This window comes from Malus domestica, chromosome 01 (assembly GCF_042453785.1).
Source record: "Malus domestica chromosome 01, GDT2T_hap1".
Classification (NCBI taxonomy): domain Eukaryota; kingdom Viridiplantae; phylum Streptophyta; class Magnoliopsida; order Rosales; family Rosaceae; genus Malus; species Malus domestica.
In genome coordinates, this window is record NC_091661.1 from 8,662,423 (window position 1) to 8,685,452 (window position 23,030).

Here is a 23,030-nt window from a genome sequence, read left to right on the forward strand (position 1 = left end):
TCCAACCGAGAGTGATCTTTGGTGAATGTTATTCAACATGAGTAGTATTATGTTTGTGGACAAGTGCCACTAACATCTAAGTGAATTAACCTCAACAACTTTGTGATTCTTTCTTCTTTCCAAAAGAATAAAGATTCGAACATTTTGCCTCCATACAATTTTAACAAGAAGGTATTGGATCCGGATCTAACGATCCAAAGCATCCATCTTTCACCAACTTGTAATTTATGTTTTTAGAGGAATCACAACTTAGTTGGGATTAGTCACTTCCTTGCAACCTTTTGGGTTTTAAGCATCATTATTTTCTAGACAGTTAACACTACCATATTATCTCTACTATAGAGACAATTAATTAGATTACCATAATCCAATCATTGATTAATAAAGAACATTGTTTTGTCAAACAAAACATTTATCCATTTCACATAGTGACGGAATTTAGTTCCTTAAAATTGGAATATAAAGACAATCTATGTTTTTCCAATTTCTTTGATAGTTCATATGAGGAAGTAAGTACCATCTGCTTTCGCAGAGATCTACATTTGATTCACGTTCCGAATGTGAAGTACTTTCTCTTCTCTCATTAATCTTCTACTTCTTATTAGTCACACTTTTACAACGATTGTAAAACATAGTCACTAATACGGAATCATGCATTCAAGTAGAAGAACCAACTGTTTTGAACTATTCAAGAACAATTTACAACACCTTCGAAAGGTGTGTTCTTGACACTTGCAAGACATTTCTTGCAAATACCCCTTCCAATGTCCATCCTTTCATAAAGAAAGTTTGTTCCCTTGGAGTTATTTATCTTCTTTATTTGACTTCTCCTTTTGACTACGATAGTCATGGTCCCTAAACTCCCACTATCTCTCTTGAAACCTTTTTCAATTGTGTTATACACATCAAACATTTTGGAGAGAGTGCGGTTATTGTTCACTACACAGTTTACAATAAACTTAGTGAACGATTAGTATAGGGAAACAAAGGTGAAGTCCTTGCCTAGTTTCCGTCTCGTTAAGTGGTTTATCACTTCAACATTCAATGATTCAAAATCATCATAAGTCCATGTTAATGGACTATTTTTGTCAACCAACCATTATGTTCTAAACATAATTACAAACCTTCAAGAGTTGTACAAGGCAACTCTCATTTCTTCATACAACAATTTGTAAGTGAAGAATCATGGCACATAATGTATTCATGCCTTTGTGCTTTCTTCTCAAGTTCTTTGTTCATTTAACAAAGAAACAAGCACTAAGTGTTTGCATTGACTAAGAGTTGTTCAAAGCAACTCCTATTTCTTCATACAACAAATTGTAATTGAAGAATTATGACATTTAAAAGTGTTGTCCTATTTATGATAGACCTTTTCTAACATATTCTTCTAATGATACATTATCAATAGTAAGATTGTGAGGAAGAGACTACTTAGATACATATACAATCCTTTTAAGACATTCTTTGGGATTGTGGTACCAAGTCCGGAAACTAAAACATTCGGTTCTATTTGTCAAGTGTTGGATAGCGTATGCAAATATATTGGTAAACAAATACATAACGAATATAAATTGATTGATTTTAAGCCATTTGATTCGGGTCTTTAAATCAAAATAGCACCACCCACTATTTTTGGCAAATTCCATATCCCTCATTGGAATTCGAGAGTTTTGGATGAAACTCCTAGTAGGTTATGGGAGGCTCACTACTACCAAGCCCACCTCAGAAGAACTCCATATTGGCTAGCAACAATAATAATGAGAGAGTACGCTTACTCATTTGCAACTAATGCAAGTACCCATCTCGTTTGGCCTCTAGAGAATGATGCCTCAGAAGAACTCCATATTGGCACCATTGCACTTAGTTAAGTCATTCCCACCATGCTAGTTCAAGTAGGGGTTCAAGAATGGCCTCAGAAGAACTCCATATTGGCCACACTCATTGCCTACCTTTCACTTCATCATATGTTTATAGGCTTCTCTTGAATGTAAGCACATACTTTGCAACCCCAGAACTGGACGAATACATTGTACGAGTCACAAACGATTGAAGCCCACCACGGTGGAAGGCCACGAAAGAGTGTTCTAAGCACTCTCACGCTTATCAACTTAATAATGGTTTGGTTGAGGGTTTTAGGTCTCATCACATATAAACATTCATTTTAATCTCTATTAAAACAATTTTGGTCCTCTTACAACTATTGGTCCATTTCATTGTTTTAGTTGTACATAATACTCCCACTATGCTTTTAAAACGATTTTTAAAGCAAGAGTATATGATACTACTAACATAAACTTTGCATTCATTTGATGGACTTTATAGTTGCCTTAGGGCCTTAGGATGATTATGAACCTTTGTTTAGATTCAACACGAGCCTTGTGTTGAATCTCGGTCTAGGAATGAAGATTGATTTTAGTTACGCGTTTAATCACATTAAGGCGTGTTGTCTTAGGGGCGTTGGACCCAACTACTTCATTTTCATGCATATCATATAAAGCAAGAAAGAAGTACTTCAAAGTAAAGGTGAGCTTATGCTCATTACAACATTTGCATATAACAAATTACTTTAAAGTAAAGAAGAGCTTAAGCCCTTTTACAACATTTGATCAAATCAAATTACAACCAAAATCTAATCTACACATTCCCATGGTTCAAACAAATTTGAAACGCCTTTCACATAGCTCAATTATATTAGGCTTAGGTTCATAATCACCCTTTAATTAATTAACACTTTAACTAATTAAATTGAATGCAACATTTTCATTTGGTTTTTGTATCCATAAAATTGATTTAAATGGAGCTAAACAAAATGAAAATCCAATTCTCATTTAAAGAGACAAAACAATTTTGTTCTCATCCTATTTGGGCCATCATGCAATTAACCTCAACTTTTGGGCCATATTGCAATAACAAAAACTTTTGGGGTCACTTCAAAAACTTTTGGGGTCACTTTGTACAATACACAAAAGTCACTACTTCATGTAAATACAACTAGAACCCAAACTTTTAATAATGCAAAAACTTCATTAAAGGAACAAAACAATTTGTCCTTTAGCGTTTTTAGACCTAAACGTAAAAACGTAAACTTTTGGGCCAAAGTGCAAATACATAAAAGTATCAAAACTTTATGTAATTGCATAAAAGCCCCAAAAGTACTCCCTTTGAGGGAGTGGCTGGTTTTGGGGAGGGATAAGATTGGTGTGTGTGTTGATTTGTGAGTTTTGTCAAAAACAATCAAGTGGTGTAAGATAAGAACTTCTTATCACCATTATTTCTATCACCTTTCATAAAAATAATATAAGTTTTGATGATAGATTTTTCTATTGCCATTTAATCAAATATTTAACACTTTAAATACATGATAAATCATTTGAAAAACATATCACATAAACTTTATGAAATAAATCAAAACTTTGAATCAAAACACCAAACTTTTGTGTTCTTGGCAAAAATGTCAAGAACAATGAAGAACATTCATGAAAAACCTAAATTTTTCCATGAACCTTTTTCACCCAAAAACATTCCAAAACCATTCTTACTTAAGGGAAATAACATCTAACCAAACTAGGGTACTTAGGGGTTCCAAAGAACACATTAAAACACTTTTAACAAGTCAAACAAGAACCCAAAAATCCACCATTTGGTTTTGGCCGAATTTTCCCAAAAGCATGGCACCAAATTTTAGCTCCAATATTCATGCTCATATGAACAACATCTACAACATTTGAGATGGCAAATTTTCCAACAAAATTTACATTCAAAGAAGCAAGAATAAAGCTTGTAACAATTACAACTTTTAAATCACAAACTTATGAACTACAAAACCCAAAAGGATTCACCAACTACTAGACCTAGGCTCTGATACCACTTGAAGGAATTATTTTGTGAAAACATGTTCATTTGAGCAACATCATATAGCATGCAATTAACAATTAAAGGCGGAATCATGCTTGTATGCACTCAAAAACAAAACATGACCATGAAATTCAAAGCCTAGTAGATTGGTGAACCATTAATCAACTCAAAACAAAGTGAGTTGAAATTATTACCTTTGTAGATTCCTCTTTGCATAAGCAAAGGCTAATCACCCAAAGAGATAGGGCCTTCATTCCTTGCTTCTTAGATCCATGGATTTGGATGGAAAATTAGGTTTCTCCAAGTTCCCAAAATAGGGAACCTCTAAGTCTCTTCACCAAGGTTTGATTGTAGAAGAAATGAGTGACCTTGGAGTAGTAGGATTGCTAGATGTACCCTCCAAGGTGTTGGCCTCTTTAGAGAGAAAATGGAGAGACAATTCTCACCAATTTTCCCCCAAAATAAACCCTTAATCACTTAATGAATATTTGGCTATAAAATCATTTATATAGTCACTTCTTTAAGTGACCTAAACAACCAAAACCCTAATTCATTTCATCATGGCCGGCCATTTAGGGGATTTTGGGCTTTTGGGCTTTAATGAATCTTCATTCATTAAATTGTCATACAACTTAAGTTAATGGGCTTGACGTTCGAAGCCCATTGGGCCTTAAGGTCCAAAACTATCCCGAAGTCTTTAACGAACTTATTCGTTTGATTAATTAACATATTAATTAATCCTTGCCATAAATAAATGATTAAACCATTTAATCATTCTTACTCATTTCCGTTTAATCTCCAATCTCTACCTTTTACGGTGTGCGATCCATTAGGTTCCTTTTAGCGAGGTAGTGGGCGATTAAAACCATTTTACATCGATTGTGAATTGAAACTATTTTCAATTCTCCCTTTAGTGATTACACACGTTTAGGGCTTCCACAAACCATGAGTGACACCTAGCAGCATATCATGGTTACCCAAGCTAATCAGAAGAGGTGGAGAACCTATTCAGTTCGGGATTACAAATGCAATACGGTCCTTCTCTAATCTAATACTCTTGACCACATTGTTTGGTATGATAGTTTATTTACTCATGTCTACTATCCAATGTAAATCGTTTGCTTATATGATTTCCTTGAATGTGATTTGGAACGCATTCCCTAATCTCATTCATACTCTGGCCAGAGATTCCAAATCATATCATAGAGTATTCTCCCTCAACTGTTTGAAGGTTAGAGATCCCTTGTTGCGCATTCACTTGTCTCCATAGCTAAGTGGCTTAACCCCAATGATGCCGTGGACACCCCGAGGGGGTGACTTTGACATAATCAAAGATCAAGGACTTAACCACAAGACAACTGTGATGCCTCAGGTCAAAGGACTACTTTGCATTATCCCAACCATGAGTTCTTATGTGACATGGAATATGAGAACTCTTCGTTGATCACGTTCAGTGTACTCATTCTCTATTGAGCACCTACGTACTTGTCTTGATGTCACACACACCAATGACTCGAGACTAATCACTCTCCCTGAGAGAAGACATAGTACGTACCGATCTTTACGGACTGTCAATGCCCAATTGACAATCCTATGATCAGGAACATTTAGGATGTGTCTACGAAAGAATGGTCTCATGAATCTAACTTCATTAGATTACATTCTCCCAATCACATATTCCTTGGACTTTATCGTTTAAGCATATAACATTTATATGAGACGGCTCAAACAATAATCTTTGCCCTTTATATGTAAAACTAGATTAGTTTAACATGTGAAATGTCCGTAAAGTATCATCATATGATTGGCTTTAGGGCACATTTCCAACAATCTCCCACTTGCACTAGAGCCAATCAGCTTGATCATCAGTGATGATACCTCTTCTGTAGTCATTTCATAAATGGCTGAGTAGTAGGCCTAGACAATGGATATCTATATGTTATTATCCACAGAAGCAACCTTGAGAATAACGACGTCACCATTATACATGATTCTCAATCATATGGTTCAGTCTCTCATTTGTGTTCGGATCTTGATGAGACCTTGATTCCCAGGCTTGAGCTATCGCCCCATTAGTGTCAAACACTTTCTGGTTGGAACCGAATAGAGAGTTCATAAATGAACTTTCCCATCCAAACAACATTGTTGTAAACTTCTATATGGCAATATATCTTGCATTCATAATGGAACACACTAAAGTCATTACTTTAATGTTTCCATCCAAATATCTCTTTAGTCATAATAAAGAGATATTCGTTTATCTCTTCATTCATAATGAAGAAACATCCAATGATGGATTAGATTCATAATCTAATACATTTACGCTTCCATTACGTCACTTTGATTCTTCCTTGATCTTTGAGGAATTTATCCTTTAGTATTTCTCAAATACTTAAGGACTCACTTGACAGTTGCCATGGTTCTGATCCTGGGCTTGCACTGATATCGTCTTGTACCGTTCTAGGTACAACTCATCAATGTTTTTCATGAAATACATAAATCACCTTTCTGCGTATGCATAAAGGATTCAATTTACGCATTATTTCTTTGGGAGTCAAAGGGTACGTTCCCTTTGAGAAGGGCAACTTGCTAGTCTTACTAGAGTCATCCTTCTAATTGAAGTTTATCATCATATGAGAAACTTCCTAGCATCCATTGTCTATTATTAGGGATTGATATAATCCAATTATATCATGAAATATATCATTATAGATTTCCATCCCATGTTCATAGACTATATCTCCCATATACATTCTATCTTCATATAATGTATTAAAGTCATAACTTTAACAAAGAAGTATTCTTTTCATTTCCAAAATTAATATATCATATATATTTAAATTTTTAGGAACATGATTAACTCCCACTAATCTTTTGTAAAACTAGTAAACAAAAGATTCATTTACATCTTTATGAGAAATCAAACGATTTGATCCTTTTCTCATAAAATGCAAATAGCTCCCACTAACTTGCTAAGATCCATGATGGATGGATCTCTACAACTTACATGTCTTGTGATTCATAGTTTTAGACATATATTATCAAGACTATCTTAATAATGTCCAAACATTGAATCACCATTTAGTTGTAGCTAGCAATCTTCGAATTAATTGAAACCAAGACTATCTCAAAGATGGTTTCTTCAAAGTCAACCATTCTCTTTGATTGTAGTCACCTTAAGCTACCAATTAGCTATGAAGGTTTCATTATTTCGAGTCAAATGGTACTTTACCATTTTCTTGAGTATATATCGTATATGCACTCAATGTAGTCATAAGGATTTTCATTCTTATTTCTTTCGAATTAAGAGGTGCAACTCTATGACATAGTCATAAAGTTCAAAACCATTCAACTGAGACGGTTTATAAATCCTTATCGACTACCTTGGAGCTTGAGGTATAGGAACTAGATTGTTATATTTGTTGATTACTTTCTTGTCTCTCAAAGAACCCATTCTTTGAGTTCTATCTCTTGTTCATTTGCTTTTAGGCAAATCACATTGTATAATTACAATGAACTACCCAACAAAACAACATTTGTTAGTTGGTTTATAGAAGCGATATCCAAAAGTTATTTTAAGGATATCCTACAAGATTGTTATCAAACAAATATTGCTTGTTAGCACACAACCCCAAATCTTTAACATGCTTAAGATTTGTCTTTCTTTCCAACTACATCTTATGGAGTCATGAAAATATTGGAAGATCTTCTCATTGACAATCATATTGTTTTTAGAAGTATATATCCTATATATGGGTAATAGATAACATCTAACGAACTAAATCTTATTCAAGTTCGTTCTTCTCCTAATGGAGAAATATATTATCTTATGATGCTATTTTCCTTGATATCTTTCAAGGAAACTTATCTAAAGTGTTACCTTTCCTTGGATCAAATCTAAGGAGGTAAATACTTTAGATGTCTTACTCATCAACTTACATTACTTGAATTCTTTGAAACATTTTGCAAAGTATTCGGACTTGTGTTTATTCAAAATAAACTATAGTCCAACCGAGAGTGATCTTTGGTGAATGTTATTCAACATGAGTAGTATTATGTTTGTGGACAAGTGCCACTAACATCTAAGTGAATTAACCTCAACAACTTTGTGATTCTTTCTTCTTTCCAAAAGAATAAAGATTCGAACATTTTGCCTCCATACAATTTTAACAAGAAGGTATTGGATCCGGATCTAACGATCCAAAGCATCCATCTTTCACCAACTTGTAATTTATGTTTTTAGAGGAATCACAACTTAGTTGGGATTAGTCACTTCCTTGCAACCTTTTGGGTTTTAAGCATCATTATTTTCTAGACAGTTAACACTACCATATTATCTCTACTATAGAGACAATTAATTAGATTACCATAATCCAATCATTGATTAATAAAGAACATTGTTTTGTCAAACAAAACATTTATCCATTTCACATAGTGACGGAATTTAGTTCCTTAAAATTGGAATATAAAGACAATCTATGTTTTTCCAATTTCTTTGATAGTTCATATGAGGAAGTAAGTACCATCTGCTTTCGCAGAGATCTACATTTGATTCACGTTCCGAATGTGAAGTACTTTCTCTTCTCTCATTAATCTTCTACTTCTTATTAGTCACACTTTTACAACGATTGTAAAACATAGTCACTAATACGGAATCATGCATTCAAGTAGAAGAACCAACTGTTTTGAACTATTCAAGAACAATTTACAACACCTTCGAAAGGTGTGTTCTTGACACTTGCAAGACATTTCTTGCAAATACCCCTTCCAATGTCCATCCTTTCATAAAGAAAGTTTGTTCCCTTGGAGTTATTTATCTTCTTTATTTGACTTCTCCTTTTGACTACGATAGTCATGGTCCCTAAACTCCCACTATCTCTCTTGAAACCTTTTTCAATTGTGTTATACACATCAAACATTTTGGAGAGAGTGCGGTTATTGTTCACTACACAGTTTACAATAAACTTAGTGAACGATTAGTATAGGGAAACAAAGGTGAAGTCCTTGCCTAGTTTCCGTCTCGTTAAGTGGTTTATCACTTCAACATTCAATGATTCAAAATCATCATAAGTCCATGTTAATGGACTATTTTTGTCAACCAACCATTATGTTCTAAACATAATTACAAACCTTCAAGAGTTGTACAAGGCAACTCTCATTTCTTCATACAACAATTTGTAAGTGAAGAATCATGGCACATAATGTATTCATGCCTTTGTGCTTTCTTCTCAAGTTCTTTGTTCATTTAACAAAGAAACAAGCACTAAGTGTTTGCATTGACTAAGAGTTGTTCAAAGCAACTCCTATTTCTTCATACAACAAATTGTAATTGAAGAATTATGACATTTAAAAGTGTTGTCCTATTTATGATAGACCTTTTCTAACATATTCTTCTAATGATACATTATCAATAGTAAGATTGTGAGGAAGAGACTACTTAGATACATATACAATCCTTTTAAGACATTCTTTGGGATTGTGGTACCAAGTCCGGAAACTAAAACATTCGGTTCTATTTGTCAAGTGTTGGATAGCGTATGCAAATATATTGGTAAACAAATACATAACGAATATAAATTGATTGATTTTAAGCCATTTGATTCGGGTCTTTAAATCAAAATAGCACCACCCACTATTTTTGGCAAATTCCATATCCCTCATTGGAATTCGAGAGTTTTGGATGAAACTCCTAGTAGGTTATGGGAGGCTCACTACTACCAAGCCCACCTCAGAAGAACTCCATATTGGCTAGCAACAATAATAATGAGAGAGTACGCTTACTCATTTGCAACTAATGCAAGTACCCATCTCGTTTGGCCTCTAGAGAATGATGCCTCAGAAGAACTCCATATTGGCACCATTGCACTTAGTTAAGTCATTCCCACCATGCTAGTTCAAGTAGGGGTTCAAGAATGGCCTCAGAAGAACTCCATATTGGCCACACTCATTGCCTACCTTTCACTTCATCATATGTTTATAGGCTTCTCTTGAATGTAAGCACATACTTTGCAACCCCAGAACTGGACGAATACATTGTACGAGTCACAAACGATTGAAGCCCACCACGGTGGAAGGCCACGAAAGAGTGTTCTAAGCACTCTCACGCTTATCAACTTAATAATGGTTTGGTTGAGGGTTTTAGGTCTCATCACATATAAACATTCATTTTAATCTCTATTAAAACAATTTTGGTCCTCTTACAACTATTGGTCCATTTCATTGTTTTAGTTGTACATAATACTCCCACTATGCTTTTAAAACGATTTTTAAAGCAAGAGTATATGATACTACTAACATAAACTTTGCATTCATTTGATGGACTTTATAGTTGCCTTAGGGCCTTAGGATGATTATGAACCTTTGTTTAGATTCAACACGAGCCTTGTGTTGAATCTCGGTCTAGGAATGAAGATTGATTTTAGTTACGCGTTTAATCACATTAAGGCGTGTTGTCTTAGGGGCGTTGGACCCAACTACTTCATTTTCATGCATATCATATAAAGCAAGAAAGAAGTACTTCAAAGTAAAGGTGAGCTTATGCTCATTACAACATTTGCATATAACAAATTACTTTAAAGTAAAGAAGAGCTTAAGCCCTTTTACAACATTTGATCAAATCAAATTACAACCAAAATCTAATCTACACATTCCCATGGTTCAAACAAATTTGAAACGCCTTTCACATAGCTCAATTATATTAGGCTTAGGTTCATAATCACCCTTTAATTAATTAACACTTTAACTAATTAAATTGAATGCAACATTTTCATTTGGTTTTTGTATCCATAAAATTGATTTAAATGGAGCTAAACAAAATGAAAATCCAATTCTCATTTAAAGAGACAAAACAATTTTGTTCTCATCCTATTTGGGCCATCATGCAATTAACCTCAACTTTTGGGCCATATTGCAATAACAAAAACTTTTGGGGTCACTTTGTACAATACACAAAAGTCACTACTTCATGTAAATACAACTAGAACCCAAACTTTTAATAATGCAAAAACTTCATTAAAGGAACAAAACAATTTGTCCTTTAGCGTTTTTAGACCTAAACGTAAAAACGTAAACTTTTGGGCCAAAGTGCAAATACATAAAAGTATCAAAACTTTATGTAATTGCATAAAAGCCCCAAAAGTACTCCCTTTGAGGGAGTGGCTGGTTTTGGGGAGGGATAAGATTGGTGTGTGTGTTGATTTGTGAGTTTTGTCAAAAACAATCAAGTGGTGTAAGATAAGAACTTCTTATCACCATTATTTCTATCACCTTTCATAAAAATAATATAAGTTTTGATGATAGATTTTTCTATTGCCATTTAATCAAATATTTAACACTTTAAATACATGATAAATCATTTGAAAAACATATCACATAAACTTTATGAAATAAATCAAAACTTTGAATCAAAACACCAAACTTTTGTGTTCTTGGCAAAAATGTCAAGAACAATGAAGAACATTCATGAAAAACCTAAATTTTTCCATGAACCTTTTTCACCCAAAAACATTCCAAAACCATTCTTACTTAAGGGAAATAACATCTAACCAAACTAGGGTACTTAGGGGTTCCAAAGAACACATTAAAACACTTTTAACAAGTCAAACAAGAACCCAAAAATCCACCATTTGGTTTTGGCCGAATTTTCCCAAAAGCATGGCACCAAATTTTAGCTCCAATATTCATGCTCATATGAACAACATCTACAACATTTGAGATGGCAAATTTTCCAACAAAATTTACATTCAAAGAAGCAAGAATAAAGCTTGTAACAATTACAACTTTTAAATCACAAACTTATGAACTACAAAACCCAAAAGGATTCACCAACTACTAGACCTAGGCTCTGATACCACTTGAAGGAATTATTTTGTGAAAACATGTTCATTTGAGCAACATCATATAGCATGCAATTAACAATTAAAGGCGGAATCATGCTTGTATGCACTCAAAAACAAAACATGACCATGAAATTCAAAGCCTAGTAGATTGGTGAACCATTAATCAACTCAAAACAAAGTGAGTTGAAATTATTACCTTTGTAGATTCCTCTTTGCATAAGCAAAGGCTAATCACCCAAAGAGATAGGGCCTTCATTCCTTGCTTCTTAGATCCATGGATTTGGATGGAAAATTAGGTTTCTCCAAGTTCCCAAAATAGGGAACCTCTAAGTCTCTTCACCAAGGTTTGATTGTAGAAGAAATGAGTGACCTTGGAGTAGTAGGATTGCTAGATGTACCCTCCAAGGTGTTGGCCTCTTTAGAGAGAAAATGGAGAGACAATTCTCACCAATTTTCCCCCAAAATAAACCCTTAATCACTTAATGAATATTTGGCTATAAAATCATTTATATAGTCACTTCTTTAAGTGACCTAAACAACCAAAACCCTAATTCATTTCATCATGGCCGGCCATTTAGGGGATTTTGGGCTTTTGGGCTTTAATGAATCTTCATTCATTAAATTGTCATACAACTTAAGTTAATGGGCTTGACGTTCGAAGCCCATTGGGCCTTAAGGTCCAAAACTATCCCGAAGTCTTTAACGAACTTATTCGTTTGATTAATTAACATATTAATTAATCCTTGCCATAAATAAATGATTAAACCATTTAATCATTCTTACTCATTTCCGTTTAATCTCCAATCTCTACCTTTTACGGTGTGCGATCCATTAGGTTCCTTTTAGCGAGGTAGTGGGCGATTAAAACCATTTTACATCGATTGTGAATTGAAACTATTTTCAATTCTCCCTTTAGTGATTACACACGTTTAGGGCTTCCACAAACCATGAGTGACACCTAGCAGCATATCATGGTTACCCAAGCTAATCAGAAGAGGTGGAGAACCTATTCAGTTCGGGATTACAAATGCAATACGGTCCTTCTCTAATCTAATACTCTTGACCACATTGTTTGGTATGATAGTTTATTTACTCATGTCTACTATCCAATGTAAATCGTTTGCTTATATGATTTCCTTGAATGTGATTTAGAACGCATTCCCTAATCTCATTCATACTCTGGCCAGAGATTCCAAATCATATCATAGAGTATTCTCCCTCAACTGTTTGAAGGTTAGAGATCCCTTGTTGCGCATTCACTTGTCTCCATAGCTAAGTGGCTTAACCCCAACGATGCCGTGGACACCCCGAGGGGGTGACTTTGACATAATCAAAGATCAAGGACTTAACCACAAGACAACTGTGATGCCTCAGGTCAAAGGACTACTTTGCATTATCCCAACCATGAGTTCTTATGTGACATGGAATATGAGAACTCTTCGTTGATCACGTTCAGTGTACTCATTCTCTATTGAGCACCTACGTACTTGTCTTGATGTCACACACACCAATGACTCGAGACTAATCACTTTCCCTGAGAGAAGACATAGTACGTACCGATCTTTACGGACTGTCAATGCCCAATTGACAATCCTATGATCAGGAACATTTAGGATGTGTCTACGAAAGAATGGTCTCATGAATCTAACTTCATTAGATTACATTCTCCCAATCACATATTCCTTGGACTTTATCGTTTAAGCATATAACATTTATATGAGACGGCTCAAACAATAATCTTTGCCCTTTATATGTAAAACTAGATTAGTTTAACATGTGAAATGTCCGTAAAGTATCATCATATGATTGGCTTTAGGGCACATTTCCAACAATTCTAACAACGAATTTCAGAACAGACGTGGTAAGAAGAATTCGAATGATTCCGAGGCTTCCAGTATTTCTTCCTGTGTGAAGCTCGAGAATGTCCGAAAGAGCTACAAGGGCGTCACTGTGTTGAAAGATGTCACTTGGGAAGTAAAAAAGGGAGATAAGGTTGGATTGGTTGGTGTAAATGGAGCAGGCAAAACCACCCAGATGAGAATTATTGCCGGTTTAGAAGAACCCGATTCCGGCAATGTCATCAAGGCCAAACCCAACATGAAGATCGCGTTTTTGAGCCAAGAATTTGAGGTTTCGATGAGTAGGACGGTCGATGAGGAGTTTATGAGTGCGTTTAAGGAGGAGATGGAGGTGGCTGGGAAGTTGGAGAAGGTGCAAAAAGGGTTGGAGAGTTCCGTAAATGATTTGGAGTTGATGGGAAGGCTTTTGGATGAGTTTGATAAGCTTCAGAATAGGGCGCAGGTGGCTGACTTGGATATGGTGGATTCAAAGATAAATAAGCTGATGTCGGAACTCGGGTTTGCTCTTGTTCGCGTCAGGAATTTCCGTCGGGGATGTCTCCTGGCCGACGAGCACACAGCTCCCCTGGAGGTTGGCGCCGGTTGAGGGCTGCTGTCGGGCTTCTGCTTCGCTGTCGGGCGTTGTCGGGCAAGTCTCGTCGGGCAAGAGTCGTCGGGCAAGGCTGAAAGAGAAGGACATCGTTAACTTTGAGAGGTGCCTTTGTGGGGCCTTAGATATAGGCCTTGAGGCTTCCTATCAAGGTTAACATTTAGGTGCTCAGGCGTACCACTGCCATCTTTAGCATGGCAGATGTAAAATGGATATTGCTTTAGTTGCATGTATGTATGTATCCAAGAAACCGTGTTAGTTATAACAGGTGCCTTTGTGGGGCCTTAGGTGTAGGCCTTGAGGCTTCCCATAAATAACTAAACCGATGCTTGAACACATCATATTTGTTCTCGTGATTGCCGGAGTTTTCTAACTATTATACTTCTGATTACCCAAGTCCAAGAAGTAGAATGAACCCAAATAGGTGCCTTTGTGGGGCCTTAGATGTAGGCCTTGAGGCTTCCTATCAGAGTTCATTCCTATACTCAGACTCTTTAGATCGCTGAACGAAATGAATCCAAATGGATGCCTTTGTGGGGCCTTAGGTGTAGGCCTTGAGGCTTTCCATTAGAATCCATTCCATGCTCAAGCTTTCTATGGTAATCATGATATAATAGAAGGAAAACTAGAGGGTAGGTTGATTACTTGCGCCCCAAGTAACTTCGGACTTCTCGTTTATCAAGGACTGTCGTGGATGGGTTAAGTCCACATAAGGTTCTTTTTTATGCCTTGAGGCCAAGGACTTTTAATTGATCAGATTTACATGCCCGAGGGCTTAGAACTTGGATCTGGTTTGAACACTGACGATATATTCAAATCGGATTCAAGTACTGAGAAAACCCTTTAATAGTCATGTTGCTAGAAATAACTTGCATATAACTGGAAGTATACAACATATTGAAAAGACAAAACCAAAGCAAAGAAGGTCGGGCAAGGTTAAACCTTATCGGGTAAGGTTGCTCGTCTTGCAGGTTCCTATCTTTGTAGTTTTGTCAAAGGTCTGAAAGCTTGGAGGGGTAGAAAGAGAGAGATTACAAAAGATGAATCGATACTACAGCAAGGTTGAACAAGGTAGCAGAGCTATTACAAAGGGTTGAAGAGAGGGTTATCCCGAGAGGGATGAAGGTTTGTCCCGAAAGGGATAAAGGCTGACTACAACTTTGTTTTGAAGGCAAATCTGGCTTTGAGCAGAGTTTGTGCTTGCATTTGTTTGTTTGTTTGAGTGTCCTTAATCCTGGATTTTCTTTCTTCTTATATAGACAACTCGGCTTGGCCTTTGGTAGTAGCAGCTTTGCCCGAATGCGGTTTGAGGGTGATGACTCATCATCTATTTTACATGGACTGCCATCATAAAGTACTTTATGAGCTGTGTAGCTGATCAGTCTATACCACTTGGCCTTTGGGTAGGTAAGCAAGTGGTCTTCATGAGCTGCACCAAGTCAGAAAAGACCCTTTCTGCCTTCTGGGCTTCGGCTATCTTCCCTTTGGGCCTCCTTTTGGGCCAACTCCTTTCTTGAGCCCAAAGTTCAAGTTTTGATCCAAACAGCTCTAGAGGATACAGATAGATTGGTAGCCTCCTTTAGCAGTGGTTGGCAGATGAGGATGTCGCTTGGGAAGGTTTTACTTCAGGTATATGAACATATATCCTTAGTACATGGTACATTTTGTTTAGGGTTATCTCTGTTGGCGGTGTAGAAAACTCAACCATAACATTGATTATTGCTTGACGTATGCAACAATGTGGTATTACCGCAAATGGTGTGAGGAAAAATTGTTAACAAGGAAAATTGCGAACTTGAATTGGTCTCATACATGTAGCATTTGTTTCGTGTCAATAGGCATAGCATGTTTAATGTATCTTACAATGTAAATTGATGTAGTTGATGGCACACCATTTTTTATCTTCAGGATCCAGATTTACTACTCTTGGATGAGCCTACAAATCACCTTGACCTTGACACAATTTAGTGGCTCGAGGATTATCTCAATCAGCAAGATGTGCCGATGGCTATCATATCTCATGACAGAGCGTTTCTGGATCAGTTATGTACAAAAATAGTGGAAACGGATATGGGTGTCTCCAGGACATACGAGGGAAATTACTCCCAGTATATTCTGGCAAAGGCAGCATGGATTGAAACTCAAAATGCTGCTTGGGAGAAGCAACAGAGGGAAATCGAGCAGACAAAAGACTTGATACACAGGTTGGGTGCTGGAGCTAATTCTGGTCGTGCTTCTTCTGCTGAAAAGGTAAACTGAGATTTACTGGACTAGACAATTGTGCTGTGCCATTATAAAAGGCACTAAATACACCAGTCAGACCTGAACAGTCAGTTGGATTTTGTTACTTCGATTTCTCAATTTAACGAAATGGAACTTAGCTGCTTTAAATTTCTATTTTCAGTCATGCTTGAGTGGTGCGAAAGTCTTTCCAAAACAAACCGTTTCACTGACTGTTCTTTCTGTAGGCTTGTAGTCTGTCTCGTCCAAAGGTTCTTACCAAACTGCACTTTAATGTTTTTGAGCCAAACAAACTAGATGTTGCATAAATTCTGTTAATTTAATTTTCTATACCTATTAAGTTTCTTGTTTACGATATTCAATAGAAATGTAAAACAAATATGATTGTGGGTTGTGATCCTAATTTTTTTTAATTGTATTTTATGTATATGCTCTCTATGGCGTGGTTTTTAATCACTTCACTTCCCACTTCGATTCTTTATCTAACATTCTTTTTGTTGTCAAAAACAGAAGCTGGAGAAACTTCAGGAAGATGATCTAGTGGAAAGGCCGTTCCAGAGGAAACAAATGAAGATCAGGTTTCCTGAGTGGGGACAAAGCGGAAGATTTGTTGCAATGATTAAGAATCTGGAATTTGGCTTTGGGGATAAGGTGAGTTGACATACGTTGCTAATAATAAGTACTAAATTTTTTTTTTCTTTAAACTTGTCATCTGCAAATTTGATATTTCGCTGAAGAGAAATGAGACAAATTGTATATATTACATCAATCTGTGTTGTGTACCAGGCCCTACTTAACAGGGCAAATCTTACAATTGAAAGGGGAGAGAAAATTGCGATTATTGGCCCAAATGGTTGTGGAAAGAGTACTTTGCTGAAACTAATAATGGGTTTACAACAGCCAATGGCAGGTGAAGTTGAGATTGGGGAGAATAATGTCCTACCGAACTACTTTGAGCAAAATCAGGTGTGTTTCTGTTTACATTGATTTAATGAATATCACGGCTTTTCTAGGTTTCATCACATAATTTTTATTCATCTTTCTCAGAAGTATTTTGTCTTCTTTTTTCTGTCTTCTTCTTTCTGTTTTAATTACTTTGCCAGACAATATTCTGTGTTTGACGTATATTCATGTCTTTTTAGGCCGAGGCACTTGATTTAAATAAAACAGTGCTTGAGACAGTAGAAGAAGCTGCAGAGGACTGGAGACTTGATGATATAAAGGGTCTCCTTGGGCGTTGTAATTTCAATCTGATATGCTTGATAGAAAGGTTTCCCTGTTGAGTGGTGGCGAGAAGGTAAAATTTAACAGGCTTGCAAATGATATTTGTCGGCTCTTTGTACACAAGTATTTTCTTAAGCAATTGCGTTCCTTGTATCTTTTTTTTCCAGTGAGGCATTGACTTTAATGTTTCTATAGGTTTGAATTAGTTTGTGTTTTTCGTTTATTCCATTTTGCATTTAAATACTTGTACGAGAAGCCTGCACTTTACATGGAAGGACACATGTCAATATCCAAAACAAATGAAGGGCATGAAAAAATCGATTGAGTTTTGAACAAGGTGAGGTGAGGATTTTTAACAGTTTGTTTTGGTGAGGAGAAGGATAAGTATTATGTGCCTACAAGAAACTAAGTGGGTTGGTCTTAAGGCAAAGGATCTAGAAAACTCAGGTTTTAAACTTTGGTATTCGGGCACAATTAGAATGAGAAACAGTGTTGGCATCATCGTGGACAAGACCTTGACACAAGATGTTGTAGATGTCAAGAGGGTAGGAGATAGAATTATGGCAATCAGGATTGTAATAGGACAAGAACTCATCAATGTGATTAGTGCGTACGCACCTCAAGTAGGGTTGGATACGAGTTTGAAGGAGAAATTTTGGGAAGATCTTGGAGACTTGGTGCAAGGAAATTGCTCAGACGGAGAAGGTATTTATAGGTGGAGATTTAAATAGACACGTGGGCAAGGAGACAGGCAACTATAGAGGTTTTCATGGTGGCCATGGTTTTGGGGAGAGAAATGAGGATGGGAAAGCCATCTTGGATTTTGTAATGGCATATGATCTCTTCTTAGTCAACACCTTCTTTAAGAAGAGAGAAGAACATGTGATTACCTACAAGAGTGGATCGTCAAAAACACAAATAGATTTTCTTCTAATGAGGAAAAGGGATCGTATAACTTGTAAGGATTGCAAAGTTATACCGGGAGAGAGCTTGGCTAATCAACATCGCTTGTTAGTGATGGATGTACATATCAAATGAAAGAGAAAAAAGAACAAGACCTGGAAGTGCCCAAGGACTAGATGGTGGAATCTAAAAAGAGAAAAACAAGCCATTTTCAAAGAGAAAGTAATTACCCAATGCGTGTGGGATAAAGAAGGGGAAGCTAGCTAGAGGTGGGATTCCATGGCTAATTGTATCCGAAAAGTAGCAAAAGAGGTATTAGGAGAGTCTAAGGGCTTTGCTCCACACCAAAAGGAATCTTGGTGGTGGAATGAGGAGGTACAAACAAAGGTGAAGGCTAAGAAGGAATGTTGTAAAGCCTTATACAAGGATAGGACCGATGAAAATGGTGAAAGGTATTGAATAGCGAAGCAGGAGGCGAAGAAAGCTGTGAGAGAAGCTAAGCTAGCGGCTTATGACGATATGTATAAGCAATTAGATACCAAAGAAAGAGAGTTGGATATCTATAAACTAGCTAGAGCAAGGGAGAAGAAGACAAGGGACCTAAACCAAGTGAGGTGCATCAAGGATGAGGATGGAAAGGTTCTTGCTATAGAGAACGCAGTCAAAAAGACAGATGGAGATGTTATTTTCATAATCTTTTCAATGAAGGGCATGAAAGGAGTACTTCTTTGGGGGAGTTGAGTAACTCAGAAGAGTGTACAAACTACTCATTTTACCGCTGAATCAAGAAGGAAGAAGTGGTTGTAGCTTTGCAAAAGATGAAGTATAGAAAAGCAATGGGCTCAGATGATATACCGATCGAAGTGTGGAAAGTCTTGGGAGAGACGGGTATAGCATCGCTCACAGACCTTTTCAATAGGATTTTGAAAACGAAGAAGATGCCAAATGAGTGGCGAAAGAGCATTTGGTGCCTATCTACAAGAATAAGGGCGACGTACAAAATTGCATGAACTATAGGGGTATTAAGCTAATGAGTCATACAATGAAGCTCTGGGAGAGAGTCATTGAGCATAGATTGAGGCAAGAGACACGGGTTTCGGACAACCAATTCGGGTTCATGCCAGGGCACTCAACCATGAAGGCAATCTATCTCTTATGAAGATTGATGGAAAGATATAGAGATAGAAAAAAGGATTTACACATGGTCTTTATAGATTTGGAAAAAGTGTATGATAGGGTCCCAAGAGACATTATTTGGAGGATTTTAGAGAAGAAATGAGTACGAGTAGCATATATACAAGCTATTAAGGATATGTATGATGGAGCAAAGACTACCGTAAGAACTCATGAAGGACAAACCAAAAGCTTCCCCATAACTGTAGGGTTACATCAAGGCACATCCTTAAGTCCTTACCTTTTTGCATTGGTAATGGATAAGTTAACGGGACATATTCAAGATGATATTCCTTGGTGTATGCTTTTGCAGACAATATGGTGTTGATAGATGAAGCTCAGGAAGGGGTAAATGCGAAGCTTAACATTTGGAGAGAAGTGTTGGAATCTAAAGGTCTTCGCCTAAGCCGATCAAAGACAAAATATATGGAGTGCAAGTTCAGTGCAAATGGAGGCCCAAATGAATTAGGGGTGAGGATCGGAGATCAAGAAGTACAAAAGACCGACTGCTTTCGCTACTTAGGATCTATCTTGCAAAAGAACAGAGAATTAGATGGAGACCTCAACCATAGAATACAAGTTGGATGGATGAAGTGGAAGAGTGCATTCGGCGTGTTGTGTGACCGTCGTATGCCATTAAAGCTCAAGGGAAAATTTTATAGGACGACAATAAGGCCGACGATGCTGTATGGCACGAAATGTTGGGCGGTGAAGTATCAACACGTACATAAAATGGGTGTAGCGGAGATGAGGATGCTTTGTTGGATGTGTGGTCACACGAGAAACGATAAGATTAGGAATGAGGATATCCGAGGTAAAGTAGGAGTAGCTGAAATTGAAGGAAAGATGAGAGAAAATCGGTTACGGTGGTTTGGACATGTGCAAAGAAGGTCTACTGACGCTCTGGTTAAAAGATGCGACTACAAGATAGAGGTCCAGGTTCGAAGGGATAGAGGAATACCTAGGAAAACTTTGGAAGAGACTCTAAGAAAAGACTTAGTACTTGGATTTAACGGAGGACATGACACAGAACCGAGCGCAATGGCGTTCTAGGATTCATATAGCCGACCCCACTTAGTGGGAAAAGGCTTTATTGTTGTTGTTGTTGTTTTCACTTTTGTTAGGCACGCCTTGCCTTTTGCAAGTTCATGGTAAAGCCGTCAACTCTGTTAGTTCTAGACGAACCAACAAATCACTTGGATATTCCTTCAAAAGAGATGCTTGAGGTATGTCTCACATCTTTCTTTTCATTCTATGGAATAAGTTATTTGTATTACTTCAGCATCACTTACCTGCAATATTACCCATAATTGTTTCTTTCAGGAGGCAATAACGGAGTACAAGGGCACTGTCATTACAGTTTCTCACGACCGATACTTCATAAAGCAAATAGTTAATAGAGTAGTGGAAGTTAAAGGTTGCAAGTTGCAAAATTATGCAGGAGATTACAATGTAAGCATTGTTTTTACCCTCCGTATGTTGGCTTAAAAGTGTGTAGTGTTTGGATTTATCTTTTTTCGTTTAATTGACTCAAAAAAGAAAATGAGCTCAACTTTAAATTATTTCAGTATCTTGCAGATGAGCCTCAACCAAATGATGATTGAGGAAATATTTAAGTTTGTAGAACCATCAAATTGATGACACCTGGGTTGTAGATACCCTTTGTTATCGTCATAGGATGATTATAGAACGAAAACAGATACCCTTTGTTATCATGTGGCAACAAGGGATCCTTTTACTTAATGATCCCATCATTCATTTGCAATCTCAGAAGACGGAAAAGTTAATGCGTGTAGCATCAGCAGTTGTGATCACATTTAGAGAGTCTAGGGTTCATCCAAAAAGTAAATCGATTATCCAGTTGGTTATGTAATCAGTGATTCTGACCATGAAATTTTACGACGTTCAGTATTATCTAGAGAAGAATCTTGATGCTAGGGAAAGAGAGCTCAAGCGCGAGGCAGAGATTGAAGAAAAGGCTCCTAAAGTGAAAGCCAAATCAAAGATGTCTAAGGTAAGCATTCTTCCATTCCATAATGAAACCTGAAGCGGGTGATATGTTTTAGAGCAGCAATCTGAGCCGGATCTGGGCTCCTCTGTAGGCTGAAAAGGAAGCTCGGAAGAAGCAAAAGATGCAGGCGTTTCAGCAAGCAAAGGCCAAATCAAAAGGAACAAAGAAGGCCAAGAGATGGATTTAAGTGAACAACAACAATGTATAATACACATCATCTTTTAAACGGTTCAGAACAATGTATAGTACGGATAAGTTTTATACTTTTGTATTGTCTCACTTTAAGGCTTGTGAAAACACCAAAAACTGGTGGTTCTAATTGTTTCAAAGCTTCGAAAACAAAAGTCCTTGCAATGTCACCCCATAGCGTAATGCTAACATCTTTTTTCCTAAGTGAACATATATTAAGAAAAAAAAAAAAAAAAAGGCTCTTAGATAAGGTGTGATATTTTAAAAATGTGAGATGTTTTGTTAACTTTTTTACCTGATATTTTGAAGGTTAAGTTTGAATATTGTTCAAATCTCTCATTACCAATCATTTTTTTCCTCCAAGACTTTGCTGCAGTGATGCATCCCGTAACATCTTGAAATTTGACCAATTGTTGTAGTTAGATTAATTGAAATGCTTAAAAAGATATTAACAAACCGATATTACACTTACATACATTTTTTTTAAAGATATGTAGAGTTACCTATGAGAATGTCATATCGATCGATGTGACAAGGCAATTGAGAATAATTAACTAAGTAGAACCGATGTAGAGGAATGTGTGAATGAACACCTAGTAACTCCTCAAAATTTGTTTTTGTATTTAAGAACACCTATGCGTCATGAGAGACAATCTTGTACGACAGTTTACAACTACCGACAGAAAAGTGTGTGATTTCATAAACATGATTAGATCTTATTTTTGGAGCAACAAACTCATTTCACGGGGGCTTGAATGCATCTTTCTACAAAACTAAAAAGTGATGAAAAAAAATTAGGACGATGAATGTGAACACTACATCATTGAAAGTTAGAACTACAATTCATTTTAAATTTTTGCAATCTATTGAGGCAAAATAAAAAGTTCAGTAAATGACTTAAGCAAATATATTTTATAAGTTTCTTATTCATGTATAAAGTGAATTTGACAATTTGCACACAATTAAGATTGATTAATATATTGTTATACAATAGTTGAAAAGTATAATTTAAAAAAACTTAATTCATACAATAGTTAATTAATTAATAATAACTACAAACTGGATAATAATCATAAGACATCCATAAAACAACTTCTGTAAAATTCAAATTGGTAATCTTATATTGGATTTGTTAAAGTTGTAATCTA

General features: G+C 36.3%; 1 pseudogene; it reads left to right on the plus strand.

The window, feature by feature from the left end:
• Nucleotides 1–21,960, plus strand: part of LOC103439365 (ABC transporter F family member 5-like) — a 32,803-nt pseudogene extending 10,843 nt beyond the window's left edge.
• The last annotated feature ends 1,070 nt before the right edge of the window (nucleotides 21,961–23,030 follow it).